This window comes from Carassius carassius, unplaced genomic scaffold (genome assembly GCF_963082965.1).
Source record: "Carassius carassius unplaced genomic scaffold, fCarCar2.1 SCAFFOLD_76, whole genome shotgun sequence".
Taxonomy (NCBI): domain Eukaryota; kingdom Metazoa; phylum Chordata; class Actinopteri; order Cypriniformes; family Cyprinidae; genus Carassius; species Carassius carassius.
In genome coordinates, this window is record NW_026775122.1 from 252,237 (window position 1) to 280,236 (window position 28,000).

Below are 28,000 nucleotides of genomic sequence, written 5' to 3' on the forward strand. Positions count from 1 at the left end.
AGGGATTTCTTTAAAAGACTCTTTTATTCATATAAGATTTTCTCCAACTTTTCAGATGGAGGCATGATAAAGAGATTGTCTTGATTGGGCTTGTGGTTATTGGTGGACCGAGGGGACTTTTGTGAGTTTTACTCCTCCCATTTGGAGTGGGGGGGGGGGGCTGACGAAACGCATGTGGGCAGGCGTCGTCACCCTTGATGACCCTTGGCGAGCGTAGTGGTTTACCAGAGGCAGCGCACAGGCCCGAGGGTTCGTAGACACAGCTCGAGTTTCTCTTCATTGTCGCATAAATCTTTCGCCTTTTACTAAAGATTTCCGTGGAGGGGAACTTTTGTGAGTGACCTGTATTTTTGGGTGCTCTGCTCACAGCAGAGCTACATCGAAATGTCAAGAGCAGAATCAATTTGGCCGTCCGCCAACACGCTGCAGGAGGGCGTGCCACTGGTCATCGTCTGTATTTGCACTCTCTGCGTTTGCGCTGTCAGCACTTAGTGTTTATTTAGCTGGCATGGGAAGGCAGCACTTTCTTGTACGTGACGGGATGCAAATTCTGGAAGGCTCTCTTTAGTGACGGGTCCAAACAAAGATCTCATCAGCTCCTCTAGCCCTATCGGCGACTCGTGCACTTCGAGCCTTCTTAGCGACGGCGCAAGTGGCTGACTGCTGACTGCGTTGGTGGTATAGTGGTGAGCATAGCTGCCTTCCAAGCAGTTGACCCGGGTTCTATTCCCGGCCAACGCATGTCCTTTGGCTCGGGCTGATGTCGAAGCAGAACTCCTTCTGTGACCTGTGGCTCCTCCCAAAACTTTTGGATGGATTGTTTGGAAGCCGAAAAGAGCTAGCTCTCCCCGTCGGAAAATCGAACCCCGGTCTTCCGCGTGACAGGCGGAGATACTGTCCACTATACTAACGAGGAGCTGCGCATGCTGCCATTTCTCCCCCAAACGACGCTACTGCACCGACATAACTGAACAATGCATGGCTTTTTCTGACGCTGACACAGCCCTAGCACCGTCAAATTCCGGATGGACCCATCATTAGCTAAAGTCGCATAACATTTGGAAAACTACCCGTTGCAGGGGTCATTGTTTGGACTCTTTTTGTTTTTTTTTAAATTACGCTTTAAACAAAAAGGATTGTGTCAATGCAACTGAACAACATTAATTAGGAACACAGTGCGTCAATAAAGCAAAATGACAGTTAAAGGCATTTCGTCATTGAAATCGGTGATGTCATCATTCAGCTAAGTTCAGTTTAAATAGTATCTGTGCAATAATTTGCAATCAAGTCAACGATATCGCTGTACATGAAGTGTCCCCAGCTATGCCTGCCAGAGGCAACAGAGGCAAGGAACCAAAACTCGATCGGTGAAAAAATGGAGAAAAAACCCGGTGAGAAACCAGGCTCAGTCGGGGAGACAGTTCTCCTCTGGTCAGAAGAAACCAGCAAATCAGTTCCAGGCTGCAGAAAAGTCAGACTGTGCAGAAGAATCATCTGTTTCCTGTGGTCTTGTCCTGGTGGTCGTCTGAGACAAGGTCTTTACAGGGGATCTGTATCTGGGGCTCATCTAGTTGTCCGATAGGGCTAGAGGTGTTTCAGGGCCATAGAGGTCCTTTCTAGGTGTTGATCAACCATCTTGTCTGGATACTGACTGGATCCGGGTGACTGAAGAGCCCACTGATCTGGATACAGACTGGATCTGGTGGCTACGGTGACCTCGGAATAAGGGATTTCTTTAAAAGACTCTTTTATTCATATAAGATTTTCTCCAACTTTTCAGATGGAGGCATGATAAAGAGATTGTCTTGATTGGGCTTGTGGTTATTGGTGGACCGAGGGGACTTTTGTGAGTTTTACTCCTCCCATTTGGAGTGGGGGGGGGGGGCTGACGAAACGCATGTGGGCAGGCGTCGTCACCCTTGATGACCCTTGGCGAGCGTAGTGGTTTACCAGAGGCAGCGCACAGGCCCGAGGGTTCGTAGACACAGCTCAAGTTTCTCTTCATTGTCGCATAAATCTTTCGCCTTTTACTAAATATTTCCGTGGAGGGGAACTTTTGCGAGTGACCTGTATTTTTGGGTGCTCTGCTCACAGCAGAGCTACATCGAAATGTCAAGAGCAGAATCAATTTGGCCGTCCGCCAACACGCTGCAGGAGGGCGTGCCACTGGTCATCGTCTGTATTTGCACTCTCTGCGTTTGCGCTGTCAGCACTTAGTGTTTATTTAGCTGGCATGGGAAGGCAGCACTTTCTTGTACGTGACGGGATGCAAATTCTGGAAGGCTCTCTTTAGTGACGGGTCCAAACAAAGATCTCATCAGCTCCTCTAGCCCTATCGGCGACTCGTGCACTTCGAGCCTTCTTAGCGACGGCGCAAGTGGCTGACTGCTGACTGCTGACTGCTGACTGCGTTGGTGGTATAGTGGTGAGCATAGCTGCCTTCCAAGCAGTTGACCCGGGTTCTATTCCCGGCCAACGCATGTCCTTTGGCTCGGGCTGATGTTGAAGCAGAACTCCTTCTGTGACCTGTGGCTCCTCCCAAAACTTTTGGATGGATTGTTTGGAAGCCGAAAAGAGCTAGCTCTCCCCGTCGGAAAATCGAACAGCGGTCTTCCGCGTGACAGGCGGAGATACTGTCCACTATACTAACGAGGAGCTGCGCATGCTGCCATTTCTCCCCCAACCGACGCTACTGCACCGACATAACTGAACAATGCATGGCTTTTTCTGACGCTGACACAGCCCTAGCACCGTCAAATTCCGGATGGACCCATCATTAGCTAAAGTCGCATAACATTTGGAAAACTACCCGTTGCAGGGGTCATTGTTTGGACTCTTTTTGTTTTTTTGTTTTTTTTTAAATTACGCTTTAAACAAAAAGGATTGTGTCAATGCAACTGAACAACATTAATTAGGAACACAGTGCGTCAATAAAGCAAAATGACAGTTAAAGGCATTTCGTCATTGAAATCGGTGATGTCATCATTCAGCTAAGTTCAGTTTAAATAGTATCTGTGCAATAATTTGCAATCAAGTCAACGATATCGCTGTACATGAAGTGTCCCCAGCTATGCCTGCCAGAGGCGACAGAGGCAAGGAACCAAAACTCGATCGGTGAAAAAATGGAGAAAAAACCCGGTGAGAAACCAGGCTCAGTCGGGGAGACAGTTCTCCTCTGGTCAGAAGAAACCAGCAAATCAGTTCCAGGCTGCAGAAAAGTCAGACTGTGCAGAAGAATCATCTGTTTCCTGTGGTCTTGTCCTGGTGGTCGTCTGAGACAAGGTCTTTACAGGGGATCTGTATCTGGGGCTCATCTAGTTGTCCGATAGGGCTAGAGGTGTTTCAGGGCCATAGAGGTCCTTTCTAGGTGTTGATCAACCATCTTGTCTGGATACTGACTGGATCCGGGTGACTGAAGCGGCCCACTGATCTGGATACAGACTGGATCTGGTGGCTACGGTGACCTCGGAATAAGGGATTTCTTTAAAAGACTCTTTTATTCATATAAGATTTTCTCCAACTTTTCAGATGGAGGCATGATAAAGAGATTGTCTTGATTGGGCTTGTGGTTATTGGTGGACCGAGGGGACTTTTGTGAGTTTTACTCCTCCCATTTGGAGTGGGGGGGGGGGGCTGACGAAACGCATGTGGGCAGGCGTCGTCACCCTTGATGACCCTTGGCGAGCGTAGTGGTTTACCAGAGGCAGCGCACAGGCCCGAGGGTTCGTAGACACAGCTCGAGTTTCTCTTCATTGTCGCATAAATCTTTCGCCTTTTACTAAAGATTTCCGTGGAGGGGAACTTTTGTGAGTGACCTGTATTTTTGGGTGCTCTGCTCACAGCAGAGCTACATCGAAATGTCAAGAGCAGAATCAATTTGGCCGTCCGCCAACACGCTGCAGGAGGGCGTGCCACTGGTCATCGTCTGTATTTGCACTCTCTGCGTTTGCGCTGTCAGCACTTAGTGTTTATTTAGCTGGCATGGGAAGGCAGCACTTTCTTGTACGTGACGGGATGCAAATTCTGGAAGGCTCTCTTTAGTGACGGGTCCAAACAAAGATCTCATCAGCTCCTCTAGCCCTATCGGCGACTCGTGCACTTCGAGCCTTCTTAGCGACGGCGCAAGTGGCTGACTGCTGACTGCGTTGGTGGTATAGTGGTGAGCATAGCTGCCTTCCAAGCAGTTGACCCGGGTTCTATTCCCGGCCAACGCATGTCCTTTGGCTCGGGCTGATGTCGAAGCAGAACTCCTTCTGTGACCTGTGGCTCCTCCCAAAACTTTTGGATGGATTGTTTGGAAGCCGAAAAGAGCTAGCTCTCCCCGTCGGAAAATCGAACCCCGGTCTTCCGCGTGACAGGCGGAGATACTGTCCACTATACTAACGAGGAGCTGCGCATGCTGCCATTTCTCCCCCAAACGACGCTACTGCACCGACATAACTGAACAATGCATGGCTTTTTCTGACGCTGACACAGCCCTAGCACCGTCAAATTCCGGATGGACCCATCATTAGCTAAAGTCGCATAACATTTGGAAAACTACCCGTTGCAGGGGTCATTGTTTGGACTCTTTTTGTTTTTTTGTTTTTTTTTAAATTACGCTTTAAACAAAAAGGATTGTGTCAATGCAACTGAACAACATTAATTAGGAACACAGTGCGTCAATAAAGCAAAATGACAGTTAAAGGCATTTCGTCATTGAAATCGGTGATGTCATCATTCAGCTAAGTTCAGTTTAAATAGTATCTGTGCAATAATTTGCAATCAAGTCAACGATATCGCTGTACATGAAGTGTCCCCAGCTATGCCTGCCAGAGGCAACAGAGGCAAGGAACCAAAACTCGATCGGTGAAAAAATGGAGAAAAAACCCGGTGAGAAACCAGGCTCAGTCGGGGAGACAGTTCTCCTCTGGTCAGAAGAAACCAGCAAATCAGTTCCAGGCTGCAGAAAAGTCAGACTGTGCAGAAGAATCATCTGTTTCCTGTGGTCTTGTCCTGGTGGTCGTCTGAGACAAGGTCTTTACAGGGGATCTGTATCTGGGGCTCATCTAGTTGTCCGATAGGGCTAGAGGTGTTTCAGGGCCATAGAGGTCCTTTCTAGGTGTTGATCAACCATCTTGTCTGGATACTGACTGGATCCGGGTGACTGAAGCGGCCCACTGATCTGGATACAGACTGGATCTGGTGGCTACGGTGACCTCGGAATAAGGGATTTCTTTAAAAGACTCTTTTATTCATATAAGATTTTCTCCAACTTTTCAGATGGAGGCATGATAAAGAGATTGTCTTGATTGGGCTTGTGGTTATTGGTGGACCGAGGGGACTTTTGTGAGTTTTACTCCTCCCATTTGGAGTGGGGGGGGGGGCTGACGAAACGCATGTGGGCAGGCGTCGTCACCCTTGATGACCCTTGGCGAGCGTAGTGGTTTACCAGAGGCAGCGCACAGGCCCGAGGGTTCGTAGACACAGCTCGAGTTTCTCTTCATTGTCGCATAAATCTTTCGCCTTTTACTAAATATTTCCGTGGAGGGGAACTTTTGCGAGTGACCTGTATTTTTGGGTGCTCTGCTCACAGCAGAGCTACATTGAAATGTCAAGAGCAGAATCAATTTGGCCGTCCGCCAACACGCTGCAGGAGGGCGTGCCACTGGTCATCGTCTGTATTTGCACTCTCTGCGTTTGCGCTGTCAGCACTTAGTGTTTATTTAGCTGGCATGGGAAGGCAGCACTTTCTTGTACGTGACGGGATGCAAATTCTGGAAGGCTCTCTTTAGTGACGGGTCCAAACAAAGATCTCATCAGCTCCTCTAGCCCCATCGGCGACTCGTGCACTTCGAGCCTTCTTAGCGACGGCGCAAGTGGCTGACTGCTGACTGCGTTGGTGGTATAGTGGTGAGCATAGCTGCCTTCCAAGCAGTTGACCCGGGTTCTATTCCCGGCCAACGCATGTCCTTTGGCTCGGGCTGATGTTGAAGCAGAACTCCTTCTGTGACCTGTGGCTCCTCCCAAAACTTTTGGATGGATTGTTTGGAAGCCGAAAAGAGCTAGCTCTCCCCGTCGAGAAATCGAACCCCGGTCTTCCGCGTGACAGGCGGAGATACTGTCCACTATACTAACGAGGAGCTGCGCATGCTGCCGTTTCTCCCCCAACCGACGCTACTGCACCGACATAACTGAACAATGCATGGCTTTTTCTGACGCTGACACAGCCCTAGCACCGTCAAATTCCGGATGGACCCATCATTAGCTAAAGTCGCATAACATTTGGAAAACTACCCGTTGCAGGGGTCATTGTTTGGACTCTTTTTTTTTTTTTTTTTTTAAATTACGCTTTAAACAAAAAGGATTGTGTCAATGCAACTAAACAACATTAATTAGGAACACAGTGCGTCAATAAAGCAAAATGACAATTAAAGGCATTTCGTCATTGAAATCGGTGATGTCATCATTCAGCTAAGTTCAGTTTAAATAGTATCTGTGCAATAATTTGCAATCAAGTCAACGATATCGCTATACATGAAGTGTCCCCAGCTATGCCTGCCAGAGGCGACAGAGGCAAGGAACCAAAACTCGATCGGTGAAAAAATGGAGAAAAAACCCGGTGAGAAACCAGACTCAGTCGGGGAGACAGTTCTCCTCTGGTCAGAAGAAACCAGCAAATCAGTTCCAGGCTGCAGAAAAGTCAGACTGTGCAGAAGAATCATCTGTTTCCTGTGGTCTTGTCCTGGTGGTCGTCTGAGACAAGGTCTTTACAGGGGATCTGTATCTGGGGCTCATCTAGTTGTCCGATAGGGCTAGAGGTGTTTCAGGGCCATAGAGGTCCTTTCTAGGTGTTGATCAACCATCTTGTCTGGATACTGACTGGATCCGGGTGACTGAAGCGGCCCACTGATCTGGATACAGACTGGATCTGGTGGCTACGGTGACCTCGGAATAAGGGATTTCTTTAAAAGACTCTTTTATTCATATAAGATTTTCTCCAACTTTTCAGATGGAGGCATGATAAAGAGATTGTCTTGATTGGGCTTGTGGTTATTGGTGGACCGAGGGGACTTTTGTGAGTTTTACTCCTCCCTTTTGGAGTGGGGGGGGGGGGGGGGGGGCTGACGAAACGCATGTGGGCAGGCGTCGTCACCCTTGATGACCCTTGGCGAGCGTAGTGGTTTACCAGAGGCAGCGCACAGGCCCGAGGGTTCGTAGACACAGCTCGAGTTTCTCTTCATTGTCGCATAAATCTTTCGCCTTTTACTAAAGATTTCCGTGGAGGGGAACTTTTGCGAGTGACCTGTATTTTTGGGTGCTCTGCTCACAGCAGAGCTACATCGAAATGTCAAGAGCAGAATCAATTTGGCCGTCCGCTATCACGCTGCAGGAGGGCGTGCCACTGGTCATCGTCTGTATTTGCACTCTCTGCGTTTGCGCTGTCAGCACTTAGTGTTTATTTAGCTGGCATGGGAAGGCAGCACTTTCTTGTACGTGACGGGATGCAAATTCTGGAAGGCTCTCTTTAGTGACGGGTCCAAACAAAGATCTCATCAGCTCCTCTAGCCCTATCGGCGACTCGTGCACTTCGAGCCTTCTTAGCGACGGCGCAAGTGGCTGACTGCTGACTGCGTTGGTGGTATAGTGGTGAGCATAGCTGCCTTCCAAGCAGTTGACCCGGGTTCTATTCCCGGCCAACGCATGTCCTTTTACTCGGGCTGATGTTGAAGCAGAACTCCTTCTGTGACCTGTGGCTCCTCCCAAAACTTTTGGATGGATTGTTTGGAAGCCGAAAAGAGCTAGCTCTCCCCGTCGGAAAATCGAACCCCGGTCTTCCGCGTGACAGGCGGAGATACTGTCCACTATACTAACGAGGAGATGCGCATGCTGCCGTTTCTCCCCCAACCGACGCTACTGCACCGACATAACTGAACAATGCATGGCTTTTTCTGACGCTGACACAGCCCTAGCACCGTCAAATTCCGGATGGACCCATCATTAGCTAAAGTCGCATAACATTTGGAAAACTACCCGTTGCAGGGGTCATTGTTTGGACTCTTTTTTTTTTTTTTTTTTTTTTTTAAATTACGCTTTAAACAAAAAGGATTGTGTCAATGCAACTGAACAACATTAATTAGGAACACAGTGCGTCAATAAAGCAAAATGACAGTTAAAGGCATTTCGTCATTGAAATCGGTGATGTCATCATTCAGCTAAGTTCAGTTTAAATAGTATCTGTGCAATAATTTGCAATCAAGTCAACGATATCGCTGTACATGAAGTGTCCCCAGCTATGCCTGCCAGAGGCGACAGAGGCAAGGAACCAAAACTCGATCGGTGAAAAAATGGAGAAAAAACCCGGTGAGAAACCAGGCTCAGTCGGGGAGACAGTTCTCCTCTGGTCAGAAGAAACCAGCAAATCAGTTCCAGGCTGCAGAAAAGTCAGACTGTGCAGAAGAATCATCTGTTTCCTGTGGTCTTGTCCTGGTGGTCGTCTGAGACAAGGTCTTTACAGGGGATCTGTATCTGGGGCTCATCTAGTTGTCCGATAGGGCTAGAGGTGTTTCAGGGCCATAGAGGTCCTTTCTAGGTGTTGATCAACCATCTTGTCTGGATACTGACTGGATCCGGGTGACTGAAGCGGCCCACTGATCTGGATACAGACTGGATCTGGTGGCTACGGTGACCTCGGAATAAGGGATTTCTTTAAAAGACTCTTTTATTCATATAAGATTTTCTCCAACTTTTCAGATGGAGGCATGATAAAGAGATTGTCTTGATTGGGCTTGTGGTTATTGGTGGACCGAGGGGACTTTTGTGAGTTTTACTCCTCCCTTTTGGAGTGGAGGGGGGGGGGCTGACGAAACGCATGTGGGCAGGCGTCGTCACCCTTGATGACCCTTCGTCAGTGGTTTACCAGAGGCAGCGCACAGGCCCGAGGGTTCGTAGACACAGCTCGAGTTTCTCTTCATTGTCGCATAAATCTTTCGCCTTTTACTAAAGATTTCCGTGGAGGGGAACTTTTGCGAGTGACCTGTATTTTTGGGTGCTCTGCTCACAGCAGAGCTACATCGAAATGTCAAGAGCAGAATCAATTTGGCCGTCCGCCAACACGCTGCAGGAGGGCGTGCCACTGGTCATCGTCTGTATTTGCACTCTCTGCGTTTGCGCTGTCAGCACTTAGTGTTTATTTAGCTGGCATGGGAAGGCAGCACTTTCTTGTACGTGACGGGATGCAAATTCTGGAAGGCTCTCTTTAGTGACGGGTCCAAACAAAGATCTCATCAGCTCCTCTAGCCCTATCGGCGACTCGTGCACTTCGAGCCTTCTTAGCGACGGCGCAAGTGGCTGACTGCTGACTGCTGACTGCGTTGGTGGTATAGTGGTGAGCATAGCTGCCTTCCAAGCAGTTGACCCGGGTTCGATTCCCGGCCAATGCATGTCCTTTGGCTCGGGCTGATGTTGAAGCAGAACTCCTTCTGTGACCTGTGGCTCCTCCCAAAACTTTTGGATGGATTGTTTGGAAGCCGAAAAGAGCTAGCTCTCCCCGTCGGAAAATCGAACCCCGGTCTTCCGCGTGACAGGCGGAGATACTGTCCACTATACTAACGAGGAGCTGCGCATGCTGCCGTTTCTCCCCCAACCGACGCTACTGCACCGACATAACTGAACAATGCATGGCTTTTTCTGACGCTGACACAGCCCTAGCACCGTCAAATTCCGGATGGACCCATCATTAGCTAAAGTCGCATAACATTTGGAAAACTACCCGTTGCAGGGGTCATTGTTTGGACTCTTTTTTTTTTTTTTTTTTTTTAATTACGCTTTAAACAAAAAGGATTGTGTCAATGCAACTGAACAACATTAATTAGGAACACAGTGCGTCAATAAAGCAAAATGACAATTAAAGGCATTTCGTCATTGAAATCGGTGATGTCATCATTTAGCTAAGTTCAGTTTAAATAGTATCTGTGCAATAATTTGCAATCAAGTCAACGATATCGCTGTACATGAAGTGTCCCCAGCTATGCCTGCCAGAGGCGACAGAGGCAAGGAACCAAAACTCGATCGGTGAAAAAATGGAGAAAAAACCCGGTGAGAAACCAGGCTCAGTCGGGGCGACAGTTCTCCTCTGGTCAGAAGAAACCAGCAAATCAGTTCCAGGCTGCAGAAAAGTCAGACTGTGCAGAAGAATCATCTGTTTCCTGTGGTTTTGTCCTGGTGGTCGTCTGAGACAAGGTCTTTACAGGGGATCTGTATCTGGGGCTCATCTAGTTGTCCGATAGGGCTAGAGGTGTTTCAGGGCCATAGAGGTCCTTTCTAGGTGTTGATCAACCATCTTGTCTGGATACTGACTGGATCCGGGTGACTGAAGCGGCCCACTGATCTGGATACAGACTGGATCTGGTGGCTACGGTGACCTCGGAATAAGGGATTTCTTTAAAAGACTCTTTTATTCATATAAGATTTTCTCCAACTTTTCAGATGGAGGCATGATAAAGAGATTGTCTTGATTGGGCTTGTGGTTATTGGTGGACCGAGGGGACTTTTGTGAGTTTTACTCCTCCCTTTTGGAGTGGAGGGGGGGGGGCTGACGAAACGCATGTGGGCAGGCGTCGTCACCCTTGATGACCCTTCGTCAGTGGTTTACCAGAGGCAGCGCACAGGCCCGAGGGTTCGTAGACACAGCTCGAGTTTCTCTTCATTGTCGCATAAATCTTTCGCCTTTTACTAAAGATTTCCGTGGAGGGGAACTTTTGCAAGTGACCTGTATTTTTGGGTGCTCTGCTCACAGCAGAGCTACATCGAAATGTCAAGAGCAGAATCAATTTGGCCGTCCGCCAACACGCTGCAGGAGGGCGTGCCACTGGTCATCGTCTGTATTTGCACTCTCTGCGTTTGCGCTGTCAGCACTTAGTGTTTATTTAGCTGGCATGGGAAGGCAGCACTTTCTTGTACGTGACGGGATGCAAATTCTGGAAGGCTCTCTTTAGTGACGGGTCCAAACAAAGATCTCATCAGCTCCTCTAGCCCTATCGGCGACTCGTGCACTTCAAGCCTTCTTAGCGACGGCACAAGTGGCTGACTGCGTTGGTGGTATAGTGGTGAGCATAGCTGCCTTCCAAGCAGTTGACCCGGGTTCGATTCCCGGCCAACGCATGTCCTTTGGCTCGGGCTGATGTCGAAGCAGAACTCCTTCTGTGACCTGTGGCTCCTCCCAAAACTTTTGGATGGATCATTCGGAAGCCGAAAAGAGCTAGCTCTCCCTGTCGGGGAATCGAACCCCGGTCTTCCGCGTGACAGGTGGAGATACTGTCCACTACACTAACGAGGAGCTGCGCATGTTGCCGTTTCTCCCCCAACCGACACTACTGCACCGACATAACTGAACAATGCATGGCTTTTTCTGACGCTGACACAGCCCTAGCACCGTCAAATTCCGGATGGACCCATCATTAGCTAAAGTCGTATAACATTTGGAACACTACCCGTTGCAGGGGTCATTGTTTGGACTCTTTTTTTTTTTTTTTTTTTTTTTTAATTGCGCTTTAAACAAAAAGGATTGTGTCAATGCAACTGAACAACATTAATTAGGAACACAGTGTGTCAATAAAGCAAAATGACAGTTAAAGGCATTTCGTCATTGAAATCGGTGATGTCATCATTCAGTTAAGTTCAGTTTAAATAGTATCTGTTCAATAATTTGCAATCAAGTCAACGATATCGCTGTACATGAAGTGTCCCCAGCTATGCCTGCCAGAGGCGACAGAGGCAAGGAACCAAAACTCGATCGGTGAAAAAATGGAGAAAAAACCCGGTGAGAAACCAGGCTCAGTCGGGGAGACAGTTCTCCTCTGGTCAGAAGAAACCAGCAAATCAGTTCCAGGCTGCAGAAAAGTCAGACTGTGCAGAAGAATCATCTGTTTCCTGTGGTCTTGTCCTGGTGGTCGTCTGAGACAAGGTCTTTACAGGGGATCTGTATCTGGGGCTCATCTAGTTGTCCGATAGGGCTAGAGGTGTTTCAGGGCCATAGAGGTCCTTTCTAGGTGTTGATCAACCATCTTGTCTGGATACTGACTGGATCCGGGTGACTGAAGCGGCCCACTGATCTGGATACAGACTGGATCTGGTGTCACGGTGACCTCGGAATAAGGGATTTCTTTAAAAGACTCTTTTATTCATATAAGATTTTCTCCAACTTTTCAGATGGAGGCATGATAAAGAGATTGTCTTGATTGGGCTTGTGGTTATTGGTGGACCGAGGGGACTTTTGTGAGTTTTACTCCTCCCTTTTGGAGTGGGGGGGGGGGCTGACGAAACGCATATGGGCAGGCGTCGTCACCCTTGATGACCCTTGGCGAGCGTAGTGGTTTACCAGAGGCAGCGCACAGGCCCGAGAGTTCGTAGACACAGCTCGAGTTTCTCTTCATTGTCGCATAAATCTTTCGCCTTTTACTAAAGATTTCCGTGGAGGGGAACTTTTGCGAGTGACCTCTATTTTTGGGTGCTCTGCTCACAGCAGATCTACATCGAAATGTCAAGAGCAGAATCAATTTGGCCGTCCGCCAACACGCTGCAGGAGGGCGTGCCACTGGTCATCGTCTGTATTTGCACTCTCTGCGTTTGCGCTGTCAGCACTTAGTGTTTATTTAGCTGGCATGGGAAGGCAGCACTTTCTTTGACGTGACGGGATGCAAATTCTGGAAGGCTCTCTTTAGTGACGGGTCCAAACAAAGATCTCATCAGCTCCTCTAGCCCTATCGGCGACTCGTGCACTTCGAGCCTTCTTAGCGACGGCGCAAGTGGCTGACTGCGTTGGTGGTATAGTGGTGAGCATAGCTGCCTTCCAAGCAGTTCACCTGGGTTCGATTCCCGGCCAACGCATGTCATTTGGCTCGGGCTGATGTCGAAGCAGAACTCCTTCTGTGACCTGTGGCTCCTCCCAAAACTTTTTGATGGATCATTCGGAAGCCGAAAAGAGCTAGCTCTCCCCGTCGGGGAATCGAACCCCGGTCTTCCGCGTGACAGGCGGAGATACTGTCCACTATACTAACGAGGAGCTGCGCATGTTGCCGTTTCTCCCCCAACCGACACTACTGCACCGACATAACTGAACAATGCATGGCTTTTTCTGACGCTGACACAGCCCTAGCACCGTCAAATTCCGGATGGACCCATCATTAGCTAAAGTCGCATAACATTTGGAACACTACCCGTTGCAGGGGTCATTGTTTGGACTCTTTTTTTTTTTTTTTTTTTTTAAATTGCGCTTTAAACAAAAAGGATTGTGTCAATGCAACTGAACAACATTAATTAGGAACACAGTGCGTCAATAAAGCAAAATGACAGTTAAAGGCATTTCGTCATTGAAATCGGTGATGTCATCATTCAGCTAAGTTCAGTTTAAATAGTATCTGTGCAATAATTTGCAATCAAGTCAACGATACCGCTGTACATGAAGTGTCCCCAGCTATGCCTGCCAGAGGCGACAGAGGTAAGGAACCAAAACTCGATCGGTGAAAAAATTGAGAAAAAACCGGTGAGAAACCAGGCTCAGTCGGGGAGACAGTTCTCCTCTGGTCAGAAGAAACCAGCAAATCAGTTCCAGGCTGCAGAAAAGTCAGACTGTGCAGAAGAATCATCTGTTTCCTGTGGTCTTGTCCTGGTGGTCGTCTGAGACAAGGTCTTTACAGGGGATCTGTATCTGGGGCTCATCTAGTTGTCCGATAGGGCTAGAGGTGTTTCAGGGCCATAGAGGTCCTTTCTAGGTGTTGATCAACCATCTTGTCTGGATACTGACTGGATCCGGGTGACTGAAGCGGCCCACTGATCTGGATACAGACTGGATCTGGTGGCTACGGTGACCTCGGAATAAGGGATTTTTTTAAAAGACTCTTTTATTCATATAAGATTTTCTCCAACTCTTCAGATGGAGGCATGATAAAGAGATTGTCTTGCCTTTTTTCTTGTCTTGGACTTTTGTGAGTTTTACTCCTCCCTTTTGGAGTGGGGGGGGGGGGGCTGACGAAACGCATGTGGGCAGGCGTCGTCACCCTTGATGACCCTTATATATATATATATATAAATTGTCAACATTTACTGTGTGGTACAACTTAAAATAACTATTTCCTATGTTAAATTAACTTTATTCCTGTGATGCAAAGCTGAATTCTTCAGCATCATTTATACTCTTCAGTGTGTCATATGATCCAGAAATCATTATTTATATGATTATTTGCTCACAAAACATTTCTTATTGTAATCAATGTTGATATTATCATTGTCACTACAATGATGAAAGCACATTATTTTCGGAAGGTTGACGTGATGCTGAAGACTGGAGTAATAATTCAGAAAATTCAGCTTTTCATAACAGGAATAAATTACAATGATTAGAAAATATATTCAAATATAAAAAAAATTGTAAAAATAAAGACACACACACACACACACACACACATACATATATATATATAATATATATATATATATATATATTATGAATTATAAAATACATTTGATATATTTAATTTGAATCTATATTTCAGGAATGTTAAGATGATGCATGCTGTGTCAAGACCCATCCACCCGTCTCACTCCACCATAACATCACACCAGACACTTTGAGAGCGGAGGATCAAAGGTCAGAAGGGTTTCTTCCGGATGCAGGTAAATAAATAATTCATACAGGCACTTATGTGTGTAAACTGTCTGTCTCATATGTGCACACCACACCAAGACAAATATTTTAATAAAGTAATGCTGTTAATCTTCTGTAGAACACCACACCATCTGCCATAACTGCGTCCCTCGTTCAGCTCACACTGGACCCCTCAGAACGGCTGGTCTTCGTGTTGGACCATAGATGGACAGATCTGTTGAGAACTGCCTCTCTTGAACATCTCTTGGCAACGCAACATAGGAGCAAGGATCTTCTTAAACGGGTTGAAGGCTTGTTTTTTTTTCTGTGTCTTCCACAAATTGTATTATTATTAATATTATTGTAGCTGTTGTTGTTTAATCTACAATTTTAAATTATTTAATTGATTTCCATTTGTTAAATAAAACATCAGAAGTATTGGCCTTGTTTACACTGTACTTTAGTGTGTTAATTAATTGTATTGACTTGCTTTATTTTATCTTGCTCAGTTTTGTAAACACTAAATGTTAGTAACAGCTATTATTAAACTCCGTAAATAAATATTTTATTTAAAATACTCTTACCAGTCAAATGTTTTTCAGCAGTAAGATTTTTAATGTTTTTTGAGAATTTCTTCTGCTCACCAAGCCTGCCTTTATTTTATCCAAAGTACAGCAAAAACTGTAGCATTTTAAATATTCTTACTATTTTAAATCAGCTGCTTTCTATTTCAATTCAATTAAATTCAAGTTTATTTGTATAGCGCTTTTTACAATACAAATTGTTACAGAAAATTATGTTTCTACAATATTTAGTAGTAGCTTATAAGTGGTGACTGTCCGTTTGTGCACGTATGACAGGATTTGTAGAAAAATTCATACAAGACGTAGTCAGCCAGACGATGAACATTATTAATTTTATTAATAATTAATAATTATTATATGATGCAGTCACACATGTAGCAATAGTTGTTAGTTCTGTTTGTTGATTCAGGGTTAGGATCATCTGGGGTCCTCTGAGGGTCAGCATCATCTCTTCTCAGGTGTTCTGGATCCAGACTGGAGCTTGTGTAAATCCTAGTTACCACGGGATGAAGATCCCAGCAGAAACAGAGACACATAGAGACATCATTAGCATAGCTGCTGTTCCAACAGAGTAAAATTAATTAGTTTAACCCAAGCTAAAGAATAAGAATGCACATTTGATCAGATACAACTACACTCACAATTTAAGATACATTATTCGAATGCTTGGCGAAAGAGATGCGTTTATAATCTAGATTTAAACAGAGAGAGTGTGTCTGAACCCCGAACATCATCAGGAAGGCTATATATTTGAATATATACTATAATTTATTTCTGTGATGCACAGCTGTATTTTCAGCATCATTCATCCAGTCTTCAGTGTCACATGATCTTCAGAAATCAGAATAATATGATGATTTACTGCTCAAGAAAAATGTATTATTATTATTATTACTGTTGTTGTTATGTTATGTTGAAAACAGCCAAGTACAATCTTTTCAGTTTCTTACATGAATAGAAAGTTCAGAAGAACAGCATTTATCTGAAATATATATATATATATTACATTTTCATCATCAACATTTTTAATCTTTATCATCACTTTTAATCAATTTAAATCATCCTTGCTAAAAAAAAGGCATTAATTTCTGTCATTTCTTTCCCCCCAAAAGAATGGTACAATCTATATTGTTAAGAAAGCTTTTTATTTCAAATAAATGCAGATCTTTGGATCTTTCTATTTAAAGAATCCCTGGGGGGTTTAAAATATTGATATTACTAATAATAATAATATTTTTTCTTGATCAGTAAATCATCATGTTATTCTGATTTCTGAAGATCATGTGACACTGAAGACTGGAGAAATGATGCTGAAAATACAGCTGCTCATCAGAAATAAAATACATTTTACTATATGTTCAAATAGAAAGCAGTTATTTTAACTAGTAAAAATATTTCAACAATATTATTGCTTTTACTGTATTTTGGACCAAATAAAGGCAGGCTTGGTGAGAATTACAAATCTTACTGTTCAAAAACATTTAAGTGGTAGTGTAATATTTTTTTTCTGTGTTCTCCACAACTTTAGATTTTATTATTGTTGTTGTTGTTGAATCTATACATTTAAATATTTTCATGTATTTCAATTTGTTAATTAAAATACTATAAGTATGTGGCCTTGTTTGAACTGTATTGAACTGTGTGTTAAGTTTTATTGATTAAAAAATGTATACATTTTGTTGATTTTCTTTTAAATTGATATTACATTTTATTTACTTGCTCAGATATGTAAACACTGAATGTTAATAACTGTTACCATTAAACATACATAATTATTTAATATAAAACATATTTGTATTGTTTTTTTTCTGTTCTCCACATCTTTATTTTTATTATATCTGTTGCTGTTGTTTAATAACCTAAGATTATTTTATGTATATTTATTTAATTATTATATATTTTTGTTATTTTTTCTTTTAATTTTTATAAGTATATTACTTTACTATAAATAAAATGAAAAACTTACTTTTTTGTAAGTTTTAGTTATATTTCATATATATGGGTTTTCTGTACAGTTATACACATATAAATAGATGTATCTTTATAAATAAAGGCCTGAAACATTATCAAAGTGTTCTTTTTAATTATTCACATTTTTCTATATTAAAAATAACTATTCCCTATTATAATGTATATGTTTCTTAAGATCGTTGCACATTTTGTACACCATACAAAAGAACAATTATTACAAGTTTTATTTTATCTTTGTTCACAAAGTTCGTCTATTATATGTTAATCGTACTTAAAGTGTATCTAGATGAAAAAACGAATACAAACTCATTTTATGGTATTTGTGGCCGAGACGGGATTCGAACCTCTAATTCTGTGTATTTTTTTCGTCCCGCCTCCCTGGAATTTCCTTCGTTGCTATTGGCTAGTCAGCGCTCTACACCTATCCGCGACTGGCCTCCGCGTGACAGGCGGAGATACTGTCCACTATACTAACGAGGAGCTGCGCATGTTGCTGTTTCTCCCCCAACCGACGCTACTGCACCGACATAACTGAACAATGCATGGCTTTTTCTGACGCTGACACAGCCCTAGCACCGTCAAATTCTGGATGGACCCATCATTAGCTAAAGTCGCATAACATTTGGAACACTTCCCGTTGCAGGGGTCATTGTTTGGACTCTTTTTTTTATTTATTTTTTTTATTGCGCTTTAAACAAAAGGATTGTGTCAATGCAACTGAACAACATTAATTAGGAACAAAGTGCGTCAATAAAGCAAAATGACAGTTAAAGGCATTTCGTCATTGAAATCGATGATGTCATCATTCAGCTAAGTTCAGTTTAAATAGTATCTGTGCAATAATTAGCAATCAAGTCAACGATATCGCTGTACATGAAGTGTCCCCAGCTATGCCTGCCAAAGGTGACAGAGGCAAGGAACCAAAACTCGATCGGTGAAAAAATGGAGAAAAAACCCGGTGAGAAACCAGGCTCAGTCGGGGAGACAGTTCTCCTCTGGTCAGAAGAAACCATCAAATCAGCTCCAGGCTGCAGAAAAGTCAGACTGTGCAGAAGAATCATCTGTTTCCTGTGGTCTTGTCCTGGTGGTTGTCTAAGACAAGGTCTTTACAGGGGATCTGTATCTTGGGCTCATCTAGTTGTCCCGGTCTCCGCTGTGTTTCAGGGCCATAGAGGTCCTTTCTAGGTGTTGATCCACCATCTTGTCTGGATACTGACTGGATCCGGGTGACTGAAGCGGCCCACTGATCTGGATACAGACTGGATCGGGTGGCTACGGTGACCTCGGAATAAGGGATTTCTTTAAAAGACTCTTTTATTCATATAAGATTTTCTCCAACTTTTCAGATGGAGGCATGAGAAAGAGATTGCCTTGATTGGGCTTGTGGTTATTGGTGGACCGAGGACAGAGCTACATTAAAATGCAATAGCAGAATCAATTTGGCCGTCCGCCAACACGCTGCAGGAGGGCGTGCCACTGGTCATCGTCTGTATTTGCACTCTCTGCGTTTGCGCTGTCAGCACTTAGTGTTTATTTAGCTGGCATGGGAAGGCAGCACTTTCTTGTACGTGACGGGATGCAAACCCTGGAAGGCTCTCTTTAGTGACGGGTCCAAACAAAGATCTCATCAGCTCCTCTAGCCCTATCGGCGACTCGTGCACTTCGAGCCTTCTTAACGACGGCGCAGGTGGCTGACTGGTGACTGCGTTGGTGGTATAGTGGTGAGCATAGCTGCCTTCCAAGCAGTTGACCTGGGTTCGATTCCCGGCCAACGCATGTCCTTTGGCTCGGGCTGATGTCGAACCAGAACTCCTTCTGTGACCTGTGGCTCCTCCCAAAACTTTTGGATGGATCGTTCGGAAGCCGAAAAGAGCTAGCTCTCCCTGTCGGGGAATCGAACCCCGGTCTTCCGCGTGACAGGCGGAGATACTGTCCACTATACTAACGAGGAGCTGCGCATGTTGCTGTTTCTCCCCCAACCGATGCTACTGCACCGACATAACTGAACAATGCATGGCTTTTTCTGACGCTGACACAGCCCTAGCACCGTCAAATTCCGGATGGACCCATCATTAGCTAAAGTCGCATAACATTTGGAACACTACCCGTTGCAGGGGTCATTGTTTGGACTCTTTTTTTTTTTTTTTTTTTTTTTAAATTGCGCTTTAAACAAAAAGGATTGTGTCAATGCAACTGAACAATATTAATTAGGAACACAGTGTGTCAATAAAGCAAAATGACAGTTAAAGGCATTTCGTCATTGAAATCGGTGATGTCATCATTCAGTTAAGTTCAGTTTAAATAGTATCTGTGCAATAATTTGCAATCAAGTCAACGATATCGCTGTACATGAAGTGTCCCCAGCTATGCCTGCCAGAGGCGACAGAGGCAAGGAACCAAAACTCGATCGGTGAAAAAATGGAGAAAAAACCCGGTGAGAAACCAGGCTCAGTCGGGGAGACAGTTCTCCTCTGGTCAGAAGAAACCAGCAAATCAGTTCCAGGCTGCAGAAAAGTCAGACTGTGCAGAAGAATCATCTGTTTCCTGTGGTCTTGTCCTGGTGGTCGTCTGAGACAAGGTCTTTACAGGGGATCTGTATCTGGGGCTCATCTAGTTGTCCGATAGGGCTAGAGGTGTTTCAGGGCCATAGAGGTCCTTTCTAGGTGTTGATCAACCATCTTGTCTGGATACTGACTGGATCCGGGTGACTGAAGCGGCCCACTGATCTGGATACAGACTGGATCTGGTGTCACGGTGACCTCGGAATAAGGGATTTCTTTAAAAGACTCTTTTATTCATATAAGATTTTCTCCAACTTTTCAGATGGAGGCATGATAAAGAGATTGTCTTGATTGGGCTTGTGGTTATTGGTGGACCGAGGGGACTTTTGTGAGTTTTACTCCTCCCTTTTGGAGTGGGGGGGGGGGCTGACGAAACGCATATGGGCAGGCGTCGTCACCCTTGATGACCCTTGGCGAGCGTAGTGGTTTACCAGAGGCAGCGCACAGGCCCGAGAGTTCGTAGACACAGCTCGAGTTTCTCTTCATTGTCGCATAAATCTTTCGCCTTTTACTAAAGATTTCCGTGGAGGGGAACTTTTGCGAGTGACCTCTATTTTTGGGTGCTCTGCTCACAGCAGATCTACATAGAAATGTCAAGAGCAGAATCAATTTGGCCGTCCGCCAACACGCTGCAGGAGGGCGTGCCACTGGTCATCGTCTGTATTTGCACTCTCTGCGTTTGCGCTGTCAGCACTTAGTGTTTATTTAGCTGGCATGGGAAGGCAGCACTTTCTTTGACGTGACGGGATGCAAATTCTGGAAGGCTCTCTTTAGTGACGGGTCCAAACAAAGATCTCATCAGCTCCTCTAGCCCTATCGGCGACTCGTGCACTTCGAGCCTTCTTAGCGACGGCGCAAGTGGCTGACTGCTGACTGCTGACTGCGTTGGTGGTATAGTGGTGAGCATAGCTGCCTTCCAAGCAGTTGACCCGGGTTCGATTCCCGGCCAACGCATGTCCTTTGGCTCGGGCTGATGTTGAAGCAGAACTCCTTCTGTGACCTGTGGCTCCTCCCAAAACTTTTGGATGGATTGTTTGGAAGCCGAAAAGAGCTAGCTCTCCCCGTCGGAAAATCGAACCCCGGTCTTCCGCGTGACAGGCGGAGATACTGTCCACTATACTAACGAGGAGCTGCGAATGCTGCCGTTTCTCCCCCAACCGACGCTACTGCACCGACATAACTGAACAATGCATGGCTTTTTCTGACGCTGACACAGCCCTAGCACCGTCAAATTCCGGATGGACCCATCATTAGCTAAAGTCGCATAACATTTGGAAAACTACCCGTTGCAGGGGTCATTGTTTGGACTCTTTTTTTTTTTTTTTTTTAAATTACGCTTTAAACAAAAAGGATTGTGTCAATGCAACTAAACAACATTAATTAGGAACACAGTGCGTCAATAAAGCAAAATGACAATTAAAGGCATTTCGTCATTGAAATCGGTGATGTCATCATTCAGCTAAGTTCAGTTTAAATAGTATCTGTGCAATAATTTGCAATCAAGTCAACGATATCGCTGTACATGAAGTGTCCCCAGCTATGCCTGCCAGAGGCGACAGAGGCAAGGAACCAAAACTCGATCGGTGAAAAAATGGAGAAAAAACCCGGTGAGAAACCAGGCTCAGTCGGGGAGACAGTTCTCCTCTGGTCAGAAGAAACCAGCAAATCAGTTCCAGGCTGCAGAAAAGTCCGACTGTGCAGAAGAATCATCTGTTTCCTGTGGTCTTGTCCTGGTGGTCGTCTGAGACAAGGTCTTTACAGGGGATCTGTATCTGGGGCTCATCTAGTTGTCCGATAGGGCTAGAGGTGTTTCAGGGCCATAGAGGTCCTTTCTAGGTGTTGATCAACCATCTTGTCTGGATACTGACTGGATCCGGGTGACTGAAGCGGCCCACTGATCTGGATACAGACTGGATCTGGTGGCTACGGTGACCTCGGAATAAGGGATTTCTTTAAAAGACTCTTTTATTCATATAAGATTTTCTCCAACTTTTCAGATGGAGGCATGATAAAGAGATTGTCTTGATTGGGCTTGTGGTTATTGGTGGACCGAGGGGACTTTTGTGAGTTTTACTCCTCCCTTTTGGAGTGGAGGGGGGGGGCTGACGAAACGCATGTGGGCAGGCGTCGTCACCCTTGATGACCCTTGGCGAGCGTAGTGGTTTACCAGAGGCAGCGCACAGGCCCGAGGGTTCGTAGGCACAGCTCGAGTTTCTCTTCATTGTTGCATAAATCTTTCGCCTTTTACTAAAGATTTCTGTGGAGGTGAACTTTTGCGAGTGACCTGTATTTTTGGGTGCTCTGCTCACAGCAGAGCTACATCGAAATGTCAAGAGCAGAATCAATTTGGCCGTCCGCCAACACGCTGCAGGAGGGCGTGCCACTGGTCATCGTCTGTATTTGCAGTCACTGCGTTTGCGCTGTCAGCACTTAGTGTTTATTTAGCTGGCATGGGAAGGCAGCACTTTCTTGTACGTGACGGGATGCAAATTCTGGAAGGCTCTCTTTAGTGACGGGTCCAAACAAAGATCTCATCAGCTCCTCTAGCCCTATCGGCGACTCGTGCACTTCGAGCCTTCTTAGCGACGGCGCAAGTGGCTGACTGCGTTGGTGGTATAGTGGTGAGCATAGCTGCCTTCCAAGCAGTTGACCCGGGTTCGATTCCCGGCCAACGCATGTCCTTTGGCTCGGGCTGATGTCGAAGCAGAACTCCTTCTGTGACCTGTGGCTCCTCCCAAAACTTTTTGATGGATCATTCGGAAGCCGAAAAGAGCTAGCTCTCCCCGTCGGGGAATCGAACCCCGGTCTTCCGCGTGACAGGCGGAGATACTGTCCACTATACTAACGAGGAGCTGCGCATGTTGGCGTTTCTCCCCCAACCGACACTACTGCACCGACATAACTGAACAATGCATGGCTTTTTCTGACGCTGACACAGCCCTAGCACCGTCAAATTCCGGATGGACCCATCATTAGCTAAAGTCGCATAACATTTGGAACACTACCCGTTGCAGGGGTCATTGTTTGGACTCTTTTTTTTTTTTTTTTTTTTAAATTGCGCTTTAAACAAAAAGGATTGTGTCAATGCAACTGAACAACATTAATTAGGAACACAGTGCGTCAATAAAGCAAAATGACAGTTAAAGGCATTTCGTCATTGAAATCGGTGATGTCATCATTCAGCTAAGTTCAGTTTAAATAGTATCTGTGCAATAATTTGCAATCAAGTCAACGATACCGCTGTACATGAAGTGTCCCCAGCTATGCCTGCCAGAGGCGACAGAGGAAAGGAACCAAAACTCGATCGGTGAAAAAATTGAGAAAAAACCGGTGAGAAACCAGGCTCAGTCGGGGAGACAGTTCTCCTCTGGTCAGAAGAAACCAGCAAATCAGTTCCAGGCTGCAGAAAAGTCAGACTGTGCAGAAGAATCATCTGTTTCCTGTGGTCTTGTCCTGGTGGTCGTCTGAGACAAGGTCTTTACAGGGGATCTGTATCTGGGGCTCATCTAGTTGTCCGATAGGGCTAGAGGTGTTTCAGGGCCATAGAGGTCCTTTCTAGGTGTTGATCAACCATCTTGTCTGGATACTGACTGGATCCGGGTGACTGAAGCGGCCCACTGATCTGGATACAGACTGGATCTGGTGGCTACGGTGACCTCGGAATAAGGGATTATTTTAAAAGACTCTTTTATTCATATAAGATTTTCTCCAACTCTTCAGATGGAGGCATGATAAAGAGATTGTCTTGCCTTTTTTCTTGTCTTGGACTTTTGTGAGTTTTACTCCTCCCTTTTGGAGTGGGGGGGGGGGGGGGGGGGGGGCTGACGAAACGCATGTGGGCAGGCGTCGTCACCCTTGATGACCCTTATATATATATATATATAAATTGTCAACATTTACTGTGTGGTACAACTTAAAATAACTATTTCCTATGTTAAATTAACTTTATTCCTGTGATGCAAAGCTGAATTCTTCAGCATCATTTATACTCTTCAGTGTGTCATATGATCCAGAAATCATTATTTATATGATTATTTGCTCACAAAACATTTCTTATTGTAATCAATGTTGATATTATCATTGTCACTACAATGATGAAAGCACATTATTTTCGGAAGGCTGACGTGATGCTGAAGACTGGAGTAATAATTCAGAAAATTCAGCTTTTCATAACAGGAATAAATTACAATGATTAGAAAATATATTCAAATATAAAAAAAATTGTAAAAATAAAGACACACACACACACACACACACACATACATATATATATATAATATATATATATATATATTATGAATTATAAAATACATTTGATATATTTAATTTGAATCTATATTTCAGGAATGTTAAGATGATGCATGCTGTGTCAAGACCCATCCACCCGTCTCACTCCACCATAACATCACACCAGACACTTTGAGAGCGGAGGATCAAAGGTCAGAAGGGTTTCTTCCGGATGCAGGTAAATAAATAATTCATACAGGCACTTATGTGTGTAAACTGTCTGTCTCATATGTGCACACAACACCGAGACAAATATTTTAATAAAGTAATGCTGTTAATCTTCTGTAGAACACCACACCATCTGCCATAACTGCGTCCCTCGTTCAGCTCACACTGGACCCCTCAGAACGGCTGGTCTTCGTGTTGGACCATAGATGGACAGATCTGTTGAGAACTGCCTCTCTTGAACATCTCTTGGCAACGCAACATAGGAGCAAGGATCTTCTTAAACGGGTTGAAGGCTTGTTTTTTTTTCTGTGTCTTCCACAAATTGTATTATTATTAATATTATTGTAGCTGTTGTTGTTTAATCTACAATTTTAAATTATTTAATTGATTTCCATTTGTTAAATAAAACATCAGAAGTATTGGCCTTGTTTACACTGTACTTTAGTGTGTTAATTTATTGTATTGACTTGCTTTATTTTATCTTGCTCAGTTTTGTAAACACTAAATGTTAGTAACGGCTATTATTAAACTCCGTAAATAAATATTTTATTTAAAATACTCTTACCAGTCAAATGTTTTTCAGCAGTAAGATTTTTAATGTTTTTTGAGAATTTCTTCTGCTCACCAAGCCTGCCTTTATTTTATCCAAAGTACAGCAAAAACTGTAGCATTTTAAATATTCTTACTATTTTAAATCAGCTGCTTTCTATTTCAATTCAATTCAATTCAAGTTTATTTGTATAGCGCTTTTTACAATACAAATTGTTACAGAAAATTATGTTTCTACAATATTTAGTAGTAGCTTATAAGTGGTGACTGTCCGTTTGTGCACGTATGACAGGATTTGTAGAAAAATTCATACAAGACGTAGTCAGCCAGACGATGAACATTATTAATTTTATTAATAATTAATAATTATTATATGATGCAGTCACACATGTAGCAATAGTTGTTAGTTCTGTTTGTTGATTCAGGGTTAGGATCATCTGGGGTCCTCTGAGGGTCAGCATCATCTCTTCTCAGGTGTTCTGGATCCAGACTGGAGCTTGTGTAAATCCTAGATACCACGGGATGAAGATCCCAGCAGAAACAGAGACACATAGAGACATCATTAGCATAGCTGCTGTTCCAACAGAGTAAAATTAATTAGTTTAACCCAAGCTAAAGAATAAGAATGCACATTTGATCAGATACAACTACACTCACAATTTAAGATACATTATTCGAATGCTTGGCGAAAGAGATGCGTTTATAATCTAGATTTAAACAGAGAGAGTGTGTCTGAACCCCGAACATCATCAGGAAGGCTATATATTTGAATATATACTATAATTTATTTCTGTGATGCACAGCTGTATTTTCAGCATCATTCATCCAGTCTTCAGTGTCACATGATCTTCAGAAATCAGAATAATATGATGATTTACTGCTCAAGAAAAATGTATTATTATTATTATTACTGTTGTTGTTATGTTATGTTGAAAACAGCCAAGTACAATCTTTTCAGTTTCTTACATGAATAGAAAGTTCAGAAGAACAGCATTTATCTGAAATATATATATATATATTACATTTTCATCATCAACATTTTTAATCTTTATCATCACTTTTAATCAATTTAAATCATCCTTGCTAAAAAAAAGGCATTAATTTCTGTCATTTCTTTCCCCCCAAAAGAATGGTACAATCTATATTGTTAAGAAAGCTTTTTATTTCAAATAAATGCAGATCTTTGGATCTTTCTATTTAAAGAATCCCTGGGGGGTTTAAAATATTGATATTACTAATAATAATAATATTTTTTCTTGATCAGTAAATCATCATGTTATTCTGATTTCTGAAGATCATGTGACACTGAAGACTGGAGAAATGATGCTGAAAATACAGCTGCTCATCAGAAATAAAATACATTTTACTATATGTTCAAATAGAAAGCAGTTATTTTAACTAGTAAAAATATTTCAACAATATTATTGCTTTTACTGTATTTTGGACCAAATAAAGGCAGGCTTGGTGAGAATTACAAATCTTACTGTTCAAAAACATTTAAGTGGTAGTGTAATATTTTTTTTCTGTGTTCTCCACAACTTTAGATTTTATTATTGTTGTTGTTGTTGAATCTATACATTTAAATATTTTCATGTATTTCAATTTGTTAATTAAAATACTATAAGTATGTGGCCTTGTTTGAACTGTATTGAACTGTGTGTTAAGTTTTATTGATTAAAAAATGTATACATTTTGTTGATTTTCTTTTAAATTGATATTACATTTTATTTACTTGCTCAGATATGTAAACACTGAATGTTAATAACTGTTACCATTAAACATACATAATTATTTAATATAAAACATATTTGTATTGTTTTTTTCTGTTCTCCACATCTTTATTTTTATTATATCTGTTGCTGTTGTTTAATAACCTAAGATTATTTTATGTATATTTATTTAATTATTATATATTTTTGTTATTTTTTCTTTTAATTTTTATAAGTATATTACTTTACTATAAATAAAATGAAAAACTTACTTTTTTGTAAGTTTTAGTTATATTTCATATATATGGGTTTTCTGTACAGTTATACACATATAAATAGATGTATCTTTATAAATAAAGGCCTGAAACATTATCAAAGTGTTCTTTTTAATTATTCACATTTTTCTATATTAAAAATAACTATTCCCTATTATAATGTATATGTTTCTTAAGATCGTTGCACATTTTGTACACCATACAAAAGAACAATTATTACAAGTTTTATTTTATCTTTGTTCACAAAGTTCGTCTATTATATGTTAATCGTACTTAAAGTGTATCTAGATGAAAAAACGAATACAAACTCATTTTATGGTATTTGTGGCCGAGACGGGATTCGAACCTCTAATTCTGTGTATTTTTTTCGTCCCGCCTCCCTGGAATTTCCTTCGTTGCTATTGGCTAGTCAGCGCTCTACACCTATCCGCGACTGGCCTCCGCGTGACAGGCGGAGATACTGTCCACTATACTAACGAGGAGCTGCGCATGTTGCTGTTTCTCCCCCAACCGACGCTACTGCACCGACATAACTGAACAATGCATGGCTTTTTCTGACGCTGACACAGCCCTAGCACCGTCAAATTCTGGATGGACCCATCATTAGCTAAAGTCGCATAACATTTGGAACACTTCCCGTTGCAGGGGTCATTGTTTGGACTCTTTTTTTAATTTTTTTTTTTTATTGCGCTTTAAACAAAAGGATTGTGTCAATGCAACTGAACAACATTAATTAGGAACAAAGTGCGTCAATAAAGCAAAATGACAGTTAAAGGCATTTCGTCATTGAAATCGATGATGTCATCATTCAGCTAAGTTCAGTTTAAATAGTATCTGTGCAATAATTAGCAATCAAGTCAACGATATCGCTGTACATGAAGTGTCCCCAGCTATGCCTGCCAAAGGTGACAGAGGCAAGGAACCAAAACTCGATCGGTGAAAAAATGGAGAAAAAACCCGGTGAGAAACCAGGCTCAGTCGGGGAGACAGTTCTCCTCTGGTCAGAAGAAACCATCAAATCAGCTCCAGGCTGCAGAAAAGTCAGACTGTGCAGAAGAATCATCTGTTTCCTGTGGTCTTGTCCTGGTGGTTGTCTAAGACAAGGTCTTTACAGGGGATCTGTATCTGGGGCTCATCTAGTTGTCCCGGTCTCCGCTGTGTTTCAGGGCCATAGAGGTCCTTTCTAGGTGTTGATCCACCATCTTGTCTGGATACTGACTGGATCCGGGTGACTGAAGCGGCCCACTGATCTGGATACAGACTGGATCGGGTG

The 28,000-nt window shown here is 43.4% G+C and overlaps 17 non-coding genes across 17 annotated transcripts; 15 read left to right on the plus strand and 2 right to left on the minus strand.

Annotated features, from left to right (window-relative positions):
- The first annotated feature begins 260 nt into the window (after nucleotides 1-260).
- Nucleotides 261-376, plus strand: LOC132136762 (U5 spliceosomal RNA). The gene has a single exon (XR_009431546.1). It is a non-coding gene; the product is annotated as a U5 spliceosomal RNA (small nuclear RNA).
- Nucleotides 377-1,985: 1,609 nt separating this feature from the next.
- On the plus strand, nucleotides 1,986-2,101 carry LOC132136796 (U5 spliceosomal RNA). The gene has a single exon (XR_009431578.1). It is a non-coding gene; the product is annotated as a U5 spliceosomal RNA (small nuclear RNA).
- Nucleotides 2,102-3,733: 1,632 nt separating this feature from the next.
- LOC132136774 (U5 spliceosomal RNA) lies at nucleotides 3,734-3,849 on the plus strand. The gene has a single exon (XR_009431557.1). It is a non-coding gene; the product is annotated as a U5 spliceosomal RNA (small nuclear RNA).
- Nucleotides 3,850-5,467: 1,618 nt separating this feature from the next.
- LOC132136793 (U5 spliceosomal RNA) lies at nucleotides 5,468-5,582 on the plus strand. Its single transcript, XR_009431575.1, has one exon. It is a non-coding gene; the product is annotated as a U5 spliceosomal RNA (small nuclear RNA).
- A 1,622-nt stretch (nucleotides 5,583-7,204) lies between these two features.
- LOC132136773 (U5 spliceosomal RNA) lies at nucleotides 7,205-7,319 on the plus strand. The gene has a single exon (XR_009431556.1). It is a non-coding gene; the product is annotated as a U5 spliceosomal RNA (small nuclear RNA).
- A 1,616-nt stretch (nucleotides 7,320-8,935) lies between these two features.
- LOC132136775 (U5 spliceosomal RNA) lies at nucleotides 8,936-9,050 on the plus strand. Its single transcript, XR_009431558.1, has one exon. It is a non-coding gene; the product is annotated as a U5 spliceosomal RNA (small nuclear RNA).
- A 300-nt stretch (nucleotides 9,051-9,350) lies between these two features.
- On the plus strand, nucleotides 9,351-9,422 carry trnag-ucc (transfer RNA glycine (anticodon UCC)). Its single transcript has one exon. It is a non-coding gene; the product is annotated as a tRNA-Gly (tRNA).
- Nucleotides 9,423-10,669: 1,247 nt separating this feature from the next.
- LOC132136794 (U5 spliceosomal RNA) lies at nucleotides 10,670-10,784 on the plus strand. The gene has a single exon (XR_009431576.1). It is a non-coding gene; the product is annotated as a U5 spliceosomal RNA (small nuclear RNA).
- A 286-nt stretch (nucleotides 10,785-11,070) lies between these two features.
- trnag-ucc (transfer RNA glycine (anticodon UCC)) lies at nucleotides 11,071-11,142 on the plus strand. Its single transcript has one exon. It is a non-coding gene; the product is annotated as a tRNA-Gly (tRNA).
- A 1,252-nt stretch (nucleotides 11,143-12,394) lies between these two features.
- LOC132136779 (U5 spliceosomal RNA) lies at nucleotides 12,395-12,509 on the plus strand. Its single transcript, XR_009431562.1, has one exon. It is a non-coding gene; the product is annotated as a U5 spliceosomal RNA (small nuclear RNA).
- A 461-nt stretch (nucleotides 12,510-12,970) lies between these two features.
- On the minus strand, nucleotides 12,971-13,042 carry trnad-guc (transfer RNA aspartic acid (anticodon GUC)). Its single transcript has one exon. It is a non-coding gene; the product is annotated as a tRNA-Asp (tRNA).
- A 5,840-nt stretch (nucleotides 13,043-18,882) lies between these two features.
- Nucleotides 18,883-18,954, plus strand: trnag-ucc (transfer RNA glycine (anticodon UCC)). Its single transcript has one exon. It is a non-coding gene; the product is annotated as a tRNA-Gly (tRNA).
- A 1,252-nt stretch (nucleotides 18,955-20,206) lies between these two features.
- LOC132136780 (U5 spliceosomal RNA) lies at nucleotides 20,207-20,321 on the plus strand. The gene has a single exon (XR_009431563.1). It is a non-coding gene; the product is annotated as a U5 spliceosomal RNA (small nuclear RNA).
- Nucleotides 20,322-20,621: 300 nt separating this feature from the next.
- Nucleotides 20,622-20,693, plus strand: trnag-ucc (transfer RNA glycine (anticodon UCC)). Its single transcript has one exon. It is a non-coding gene; the product is annotated as a tRNA-Gly (tRNA).
- Nucleotides 20,694-21,942: 1,249 nt separating this feature from the next.
- On the plus strand, nucleotides 21,943-22,057 carry LOC132136801 (U5 spliceosomal RNA). Its single transcript, XR_009431582.1, has one exon. It is a non-coding gene; the product is annotated as a U5 spliceosomal RNA (small nuclear RNA).
- A 286-nt stretch (nucleotides 22,058-22,343) lies between these two features.
- Nucleotides 22,344-22,415, plus strand: trnag-ucc (transfer RNA glycine (anticodon UCC)). Its single transcript has one exon. It is a non-coding gene; the product is annotated as a tRNA-Gly (tRNA).
- Nucleotides 22,416-22,518: 103 nt separating this feature from the next.
- Nucleotides 22,519-22,590, minus strand: trnad-guc (transfer RNA aspartic acid (anticodon GUC)). Its single transcript has one exon. It is a non-coding gene; the product is annotated as a tRNA-Asp (tRNA).
- Between the last annotated feature and the right edge of the window lie 5,410 nt (nucleotides 22,591-28,000).